The sequence below is a fragment of the Lagopus leucura genome, unplaced genomic scaffold, assembly GCF_019238085.1.
Source record: "Lagopus leucura isolate 7727_CA_CO unplaced genomic scaffold, USGS_WTPT01 Super-Scaffold_797, whole genome shotgun sequence".
Classification (NCBI taxonomy): Eukaryota; Metazoa; Chordata; class Aves; order Galliformes; family Phasianidae; genus Lagopus; species Lagopus leucura.
In genome coordinates this window covers 100,958-109,889 of record NW_024962259.1, presented here as the reverse complement: position 1 = coordinate 109,889, position 8,932 = coordinate 100,958, and the positions used below count along the sequence as shown (strand labels likewise).

General features: G+C 56.5%; 1 long non-coding RNA gene across 1 annotated transcript; it reads right to left on the bottom strand.

The window, feature by feature from the left end:
* Window positions 1-2,130: 2,130 nt before the first annotated feature.
* Window positions 2,131-8,338, bottom strand: LOC122176619. Its single transcript, XR_006177781.1, has 5 exons — window positions 8,176-8,338; window positions 5,975-6,029; window positions 2,895-3,026; window positions 2,726-2,810; window positions 2,131-2,382 (listed from the first exon to the last, which is right to left on the bottom strand). It is a non-coding gene; the product is annotated as an uncharacterized LOC122176619 (long non-coding RNA).
* Between the last annotated feature and the right edge of the window lie 594 nt (window positions 8,339-8,932).

Sequence of the window (8,932 nt, the reverse complement as noted above, 5' to 3'; positions counted from 1 at the left end):
CTACACGAGCTCTCCCTGCCCGTAACTCATGGCTGAGCCACTGCTTTTCTTCAAAAGCCATCTAATCTCCGCACACAGCCGCGGAGAGGGGGATTTATCACCTCCCCCGGTGCCGTATCCTCTGTGCGGATAAGATAGTTTATGCAAACAGACGCCAGGCTGTGTCGCTTCCTTATTTCTCTCTCCCCGACTCGCAGCTCATCATCGGTTACAGCGGTGACCAGTCACCTAAATCACCCGGCTGTGCGCCCGCTCCCGGCGCTGATTGATGCAGGCGTTTGTCTGCTCTCCAAACAGTCCCAACCCTCTGTGATGTGTGGGGGCACAGGGAGGGGTGTCGCTGTGGGGCTCGGAGCTGGCATTCAACCCATGGGGCACCTCTTCTTCTTCCATCCCTACAAAGGCTCCCCCAGAAACCAGCGCTACCAGAGCTTATTGGGAGGCTTCACCAAGCCCAGGTACCCCAGCACAGGCACCAGAAAGCAGCAGGCACAGGAGATGCCAACATCCAAATGGCTCCTGCTGAACATGGCCCTGCAGATTAGCGGGGAATTCTCACTGCTGCCTTGGCAAAGGCTGCTGGCATGGGTGCCCACGGCAGGGCTCTGCCTTTCTGGCAAACAGCTGCTTTCCTTTGCGTGCAGTCTGGGCCTTGAATCACACAGAGGAAACCCAGCTGCTGTCCGGGGCTGCGAGCGGCTGCGTAATCTGTGCAGCCACAAGATCTATGGGCTGCTTGGGCATAAACAACACCACAGCACAGCCCTCTGATGCGCTGAGATGAGGGTGCACGGGAGCCTCTCTCTCAGTCCTCGCAACATGAGGATGGAGACTCAGCCTCTCCAGCACTGCTTGTCCCCTGTGAAGGTGACCAGCTGTCACAGTGTGTGCTGCCCGGCCACCTGTGCAATGTTCACATTCATTTCTTCATTCCATGTTCAGCGCCTGCTGGCACGGGCAGGGTGGGGGGCACGTCCTTCATATCCACACAGGGCTCACCTGGGGTTTGCTTCTGCTGTATGTCCCCTCCACCACGCTGCCAGGGGAGTCGGGGGGAGGTGCCAGCATCTCGGTGCCATGACTCGAGACCAAGAGTGCCAATGGCTCATGGCCAAGGGAGGCTGGAGGGGAACAAACCCAGTGTCCTCGCAACATATGTGAGCTGGGAGTGAGTGGTCCCCAGGCAGCACAGCGAGCAGCCGGGCGTGCACAGAGCTGGCTGCCAGAGCTGTGTCCCCTGCCAGCTGCCTGCCTGCAATGACACGCTCTCGTCCCCTGCCAGCTTTTGTCACCTCTGGGCAAACAAGGGAGGGGACAGGCACTGAACTGTGGATGTGGTGTGGAATGGAGGTGGAGGACCTCATCACTGCTGCAGTTCCTAAAGGGAGGAACGGACCCACCCCAGCCTCAACTTGCTGCTCACAGGGGTGGTCCCCACAGAGGCCAGGCAGCCCTTGTCCCTGTGCTGTGGCTGCAGCCTGGCCATGGGGACACAGGTCACTGGGTGTTGAAGATGTGGACCAACCGAAGTCATTTTTCAGAGCACATCCCCCTCCTCGAATTCTGGAGCTGATCTGCGTGACGTTAAACTCTGGCATCACTGGGTCTGGACTGATTGTTCTGCACCACAGGAGCAGCATCTATGAGCACTGTGGTGTGCAGGGCCTGGAGGAGCAGGATCAGACCCCCAGCTGCGTTCAGACATCTGCAATTCTGCTGAGCAAAAGCAGTGCGCTCCTGCTGAATCTATTTGCACCTCCCTAGCAAGGCTGTCCCGGCCATGCTAGCCCAAGCAAAGTGCAAATGAACCCCTCTCGCCTCCCAGCGTGGTCTCCAGTGACTTGCCAGTGCTGTCTCCATGCTGCTCATGCAGTTCCCATGCACCTTTCTCATCCTGCATGTCTCCACCCCAGGGCATCCCCTTCTCTCCTGTCCCCAAGGTCCCATGAGGTGCCCCAGGGCACCACACACCTCCCACCGTGGCACTTGGTGCTGCGCTGTCACAGCTCCCCGGCGCATACCATTGACAAGCTTCTGTTAAATAATTGAATTACTCAAATTGTTCCCTTTTCCCTTCGGTTTCGGTACACATTTGTCATCATTCCATTAGGCAGGCGCTTTACTCTCATTTCATTTATTCATAAGCATTGCCGGGGCTCAGGCAGCAGCAATGACAGCAGAGCTGAGCGTGATCGCTAGCACGGGACACGCTGTCCCCAGCACTCCCACGGTGGCACGGGGATGGTGGTGGTGGAGGATGGGTTCCACGTGCACCACTGTCACTGCAGCTCACTGCCCTGCGCTGGGGGTGCCGTGGATTTGGGCAAAGGGGGGGGGGCTGAGGCAGCTGCACGCCCACAGCCGTGTCATCATAAGCGATTCCTGTATCAACAAGACATTTACAAAGGAAAGCAAATAAGCCAATTATGGGGAAATATCCCATCACCCGTCCGGCTTCCCCACAAAGCACAGCGGCACGAGTTCTGCACTGCACATCCCAATTAAACACCCATCGTGACAGCACGTGGCAGCAGATGAAAGGACTCCACGGCTCTGTGGCACCCCTCCCCCCTGCACCCCGCTGATGGCAGACACCGGTGTCTGTGGGGAGAACAGAGTCCCACGTGGCAGTCCTGCACTGCAGGGCACATCCTTACCAAGGGTCCCCATCCCACTGAGCAGAGCCCCTACACGAGTACAGCCCCAGGGCAAGGGTGCCCCTCACCTCTCCACCTCTGGGATGAGAGAGAGGCACTGCACTGCTGGAGCCACCATGGTGCTCATCTTTCATGTCACGGATGGGAGAAGACCTAGGGGAGGAATTAGAGATAAAAAATTGGACACTGGCGGGAGGGTGCGAGGCCTCCCCCGTGCATGCAGAGTAGATCCATTACCATAATAACGAAGCACTTAATAGCCGCTTCCCTGCTTGCTCTAATTGAAACGGATAGCGTTGTTTCCAGGGCTGAGCAGTGTACGTCCTCGGTGCTGCCAGCGTGTGCCCATCCCACAGCCATCGGCAGCTCCTACAGGATGGGAACACAGAAGGGGACAGGGATGGGGACAAGGAGGGGTGTGCTGGCCAAGGTGGCTACAGGAGGTCAGCAAAGCCACAAGCCCGACCCTGTGCCCCTCCTGGAGTCCCCGTGGTTCTGAGAGCACTCTGTGGTGCTGAGCTCATCCCTCCATGTCAGGCACAGCAAGAACTGGGGGAACGTGGCTCTGGACACAGGTCTGGCACAAGTTTGCAGGACCAGTGATCATCTAATTGCAGTAATTAGCTCATAATTGTGCAATTATTTCAGGACGTGGTGCCGTGTGTTCCTGTAACGGATGGAGAGGAAAGACACAGCCAGAATGTCCCAGGGTTAACAAAGGACCCACATGTCCTCAGAGATCCCCTCCGACACGACACTGCGTGAGGCTGACCGTGTCCCACTGGCTGGGTAGCACTGAGGCCACTGTGACATCCTGTGCTAGAAGACAGGGTTGGCACTGAGCTGCTGCAGGCATGAGTGGGCAGCACCTCCAAGCACCTCCGCTCTTCTGGGGCTGGCAGCATTGAGCAGTGGAAATAGGAATTTGGGAAAAGAAGAGGCAGTCAGCTCTGCCCAGCTCAGCTGTATGGGCATGATTCATTTCACTCCACCCATTTTTTCCATGAAATGGCAGCAAATCTCCACTCCAAGCATTGTTTCCAAGCAGGAGCGGCTGTGCAGGCAGACACCAGCACCACGCCTGGGCTGTGCCAGCACGACCTGCCAGTGGCTGCCTGCATGCTGCCCTGCCCACCCTGCACCCTGGCACATGGTGACAGAGGCATCCAGCTAGAGCCATGACCCGTAGCCATGAGAAACTGCTGCAGGATGGATGCAACAGCTGACGGTGAGGATGTTCATCGTTTGCGATGGAGCTCAGCCCATTCCCATGCACAAAGCACAACAAGCTGTGTTTTCTGCAGGAACTTAATCGGGAAGCCCACAGCCCCGTGACCCCCAGCCTGAGGGAGACGCCGGTCTGCGGCCATGGGACGCCCTGGCTGGCAGCCTGCAGCTGGCGGGGATGCAACGGCACGGATGGGGACAAGTCCTGAGAGGCCGTGTGGAGACGTTCTGGAGGCATGTGCTTGTTCTGGAGTGCGCCGAGGGGCCGCAGCCAGCTGGCTGAATCCTGCCTGTGAGCGGCTGCACGCCCAGGCTGTGTCGGTGCTTGCGCATCAGTGGCCAAGTCAACACAGTGCAAAGAGCTGCGGGGCTGCAGGACAGCACCATGATACACCCAGCTGCTCCTACATCGAGCCCTGCAGCGCCCAAGCTGTGTGCACGACCCCTTCCCCTGGGGTTCCCTCCCTATAGGGTTCCTCAGGGTGAGTGAACCCCAGGATTTCCCTTCTGAGGCTCCCCAGCTCATGGGCAGCCATCAGCCTGGATTTCTCCCCTTTTGCCCATGCTGCTGGAGGAGCAGGGCAGGTCCTGGCAGTGGGCAGAGACACGAGCAGCCCCGTGTCTGCTTGAGGTGCCAGCAACAAATCCAAGGCTGCGTCAGCACAGGCAGCAAAAGCCCCAGCACGGCACGAGGCTGACAAGTGTATCGTGTCTCCAACGGGAAGGAGCAGACGGGAGGGAAATAAAAGCAAATGACATCACTTGCTGGCACGGGAGCACACACCAAGAGCTATTTCTGGCAGGACCTGGCCCGGGCTTCCTGCTTAAATGCTTGCAGATGTGGCTGCGGGTGCCTGGCGCAGGGCTCCAGCTCCTCCTGTGGGCTCCCAGACCCAGCCGGGTGCTGCCCACGCCAGGATGTGCTTGGGGCCAGCAGTGGTCCCAGCACTGCCCCATGGCTGCCACAGCCCTGCATGGCTGCACAGGGGCATACAGGGCAGCCAGCCAGTGACCAGGACATGGTGGCACCTCAAGGTGACCGACAAGGGCAAGGAGACAGGAACCTGGCAGTTGCCATGGTTACCAGCAGAGCATCCCCCAGCGCTGACTCAAAGCATGAGTAAAGCCCATCGTTAGGTGCAGGGAATGGAAGGAAGGGCTGGACGGCTGCGAGTTGTCCTGCTTACGGTGTCAGGGGGTGCTGGTGAAGCTGAGACACAGTCTTGTCCCATTATCTTGTCCTCATCATCAGGAGCTCAGCTGCCCTTCTTTGCCCGCTTGTACACTAACCCAGACCTCATTCCTTCGAGGGTGGTTACAACACTCTGGATTTGCAGTGAGTTCATCCCACTGGCTTATTGACAAAGCACAATTCTGGGGGGAGGCTTCCCCCTAAACCTGTGGCTGCTGGGCCACCTCCGTGGGGTCTGAGCTCTCTGGCAGAGACCTGGGCTGGGCTCAGTGCCACTGTTCCGATCCTGGCTTCCCACCAACCACAGTGCTACGAGCAAACCAAAAGGAAAAGCAGCTCGGGGTGAAACTAAATCCAATTGGAGACGTGGCAGCTGGTCCTCCTCTTTCCTTCTCTGGTTTGCTACGCAGGGTGCAACACCAGCAGGTCCCCATCCTCACTGCCACCCGTGTCACCACAGAGTGAGACAGTCACCATGGGGATAGGTGGCATTTACTGGTTGCCCCCAACCACTGCAAGGAAACCAGTATCTCTGCTGCCACAGGCAGGAATATCCCGTTCGCTAGCTGCTGCCAGATGTTCCTCTGCAGAGTTACTTGATGGAAAAACAGGGAAGGGAGCATGAGATGTGCCAGCAACATCTTGCTTTAATAAAAGAACAGGAAATAATGTTGGAGGAAGGAAAGATGTGCCTGAGTTTGTCCTCCTCCTGCACAGAAATGTGCCGTTAGAGAAGGATCTGCAGCAGGGATGCTGGGCTGCACCCAGAAGCACCCAGATGACCCCCATTCCCATGGGTACACCTCTGTGCTCCACCAGCCCCAAAACACCCAGGGCAGCTCAAGGAAGGCAGAAAGCCCTAAAATCAAACTGAGATGAGGAAGGGGAGATCACCTACATGTCTCGGTGCTCACAGCCTCCTTCCTGCCTCTGCTCAGCCAGCTGCCAGCAGCCTAAGAGGAAGGATGGGGAGAGCAGCAATTACAATGCAGGCAGCTGGCTGCAGCCAGTTGGAGAGCTCCTTGACCCACCCTACCCCGTCTCATTCCGTCTCCATGCACCCCATTCAATCTCCATCCATCCTATCCAATTTCATCCCATCTCCATCCACCTCATTCAATCTCCATCCCATCTCCATCCCATCCCCTTCTCACCCCAGCAGAGCCAGGACAGTGGCACCAAAAAGCTTTGTGGTCCTTGAGGTAAAGAAAATCCCCAGGGAGGAGGAGAGAGGAAGGAGAAGAAAAGCAAACCAGCAAGGAAAAAGGAGTTCAATCAGATTTGTAAAGGGCACAATTTACAAAATCCATCACATATTTTACTAGGCTGGGATTTACGGATTAGCCTGTAATATTTAGGTGGCTTTTTGTAATAAAATCCTGAGCTGCAGCAGCCTTGGGAAAGAGAGAATGAGGAAGAATTCTCCTTTACATCCCACCCTCATTTTCCCAGCTTTTCCTCCTTATTCTCTCTTTCTGATCTAGGCAGTCCTGTTAATCTGGGCTTTATCTGCCTATGGAGGAGGACTGAGCTCTTTATTGGATTTTTGTCAAGAATAAATGATTTAGTTTGGGATATTGCGGAAACGGTTTCCGTGGCATTACACCATCTAATAAATGAAGCAGTGGGGATCAATTCCTTCCCGGCCACGCGCTCAACAGGCTGCGGGAAGCCTGCGCTGTCGTCACTGCTGTTGTGGATCCAGCAGCTCCACACTGCTTGCCCAGTGGCACTGCCACCAAAGCATCCCAACCCTGGAGGCAGCTGTGAACCATCAGCTCTGCTCTCTGTGTGCAACAGCAGCTCCACGGCCAAGTGACAAAATGAGCAAAGCCCGGAGGTGCCAGGAGGACGGCAGTGCGGGGTCACCGTGGGATTGTCCCTGCTGGGGACAGGGCAGGACAGCGAGGAGGGAACTGGGGGCTCATTTCCCTTTCAGGAAGGATTATAAAACCCATCACTAAAGTTCTTCTTAATCGTCTTAGCACAGACCTAATTATTGGGAAAAGTACTTCAGGGGGCAGAAACTCGCCCTGCACTTCCTTCGTCTCGCTCAGCCCTATGGAGGGGAGATGGATCCCCGCCCGGGGATGGATGGGCAGAGCCTCTGTGCCCCATCCCCACCAAAGTGCCCCCACGATGCTGCAGCGCCGGCACCCACCCACAGCACCATGGCAGGGTGGGTGGGCAGAGCCTTTGAAGAGATGGAGTTAAGTGCCTGTGAGTGTGTGCGATGGTGATTTATGAAGGCTCCTAATTAAGGGAAATCCTTTGGGGAATGAAAATCCCTCAGCTGTCAGGTTTGTGTGGGAAGGAGAGCAGGCAGAGCCAAGGACCTTGGGGACACGAGGAGTTTTGCAGCCAGAATGAGCAAAGCCACTGCTGTTCCTGACCCAACCTCATTTCTGTGCCCATCTTCATACCCATAACCATCCCCATCTCCATCCTATCCCTATTCCAACCCCATCCCTATTTTCTCCCCATTCCTATCCCCATCCCCATTCCTATCCCCATCCCCATTCCTATCCCCATCCCCATTCCTATCCCCATCCCCATCCGTATCCCCATCATCACTGCAGAATGGGGTCCTGGGGAGGAGCACCCATGCACGAGGCTGAGAGTGTCCATCCCATGGTCTCCACAACCCAGAGTAGGGAACTCACCCCATGAACAGGGAAGTGCAAGACCTGGGCATGGCACAGCTGGAAGAGGACCCCCCCTGTCGCCTACTCCAGTGAGTGCAATGAGTTATTACTGCAGGAAATGAAACTGCTAATAAATCCCCAGGCAGAAGCCGGGAAGGTTAAAACTCCATCTTTAAAGGGAGACAATGATTTATAAAGTGGCATCCAATTCCTCTTCCCCACTGCACAGCTCTGGGCTGCCAGGAGCAGGACTGTGGCTGCGTGTGCTGAGCTCACCCCATGCATGGAGATGCTGACAGCCCAGGGTGGGGGCTGGGGAGGGGGGGGAGAAGGACCCAACTTGGGGTCAATGCCCTGTCCTCAGCCCCCATTCCAGCCCCCCTGTGCAATCAGACACACACTCCCTGCGCACCACGGTAATTCCCCACCCCTGACCTGCTGGGGACCCACTCACCTGCAGAAAATGGGTTTTTAATAGAGTTTGGTTTTTCTATCACCTATTTGCTGCGCCGCTTTAAATCTCGTTCCACACAGAAGCGTCGCACAGCCGCTGGGGCCGAGCACAGCCATTGTGCTGGGGAGTCCAAGGACGGAGGAAAACAGCACCCCAACGGATCCCAATGGCTGGGGGGACACGTGGCATCCCCTCAGGGGACAGCTGGGTCCAGCTGGATGTGGCTGTGAGCACACAAGGCTGGGATGCGCCGTGCAGACGCGGTCATTGCTCTCATCAGAAATAAACAGGAAGACGTGATGAGCCTCAGCCAAGGGCTTGGGCAGCGAGGGGTTGTGCAGGGGGCAGCAGGACTGCAGGCAAGGGAATGCATCCCTTTGCTGTGGGGCTGCACCACGGCAAACAGCAGGAGGATGCTGCGTGCAAGCGTGAGCTCACCCCACTTCTTCTCCTGTCTGATCTCAGCACTCAGCTCCAGCCAGCAGCAAGTCCCTACAGGAGAGCATCCACACGCAGTGTCTGGAGTGAGAACATCTAGGGAAATAAGGCAATGAGCAGAGCAGGAGAGCCTGTAAGTTACCAGCACCTCGAGATGCTCATAAATAATGCACGTGGCACAGAGTTGGGGAGCTTTTTACCCAGTTAATTAATATGTATGGTAACGTGCGTGAATGCAATGCAGCGGCAGGGCTCCCCCTTTGCTCCCAGAAAAAATACTTCTTGGAGGACTGACACATTTATTATCTCCCCTATAATT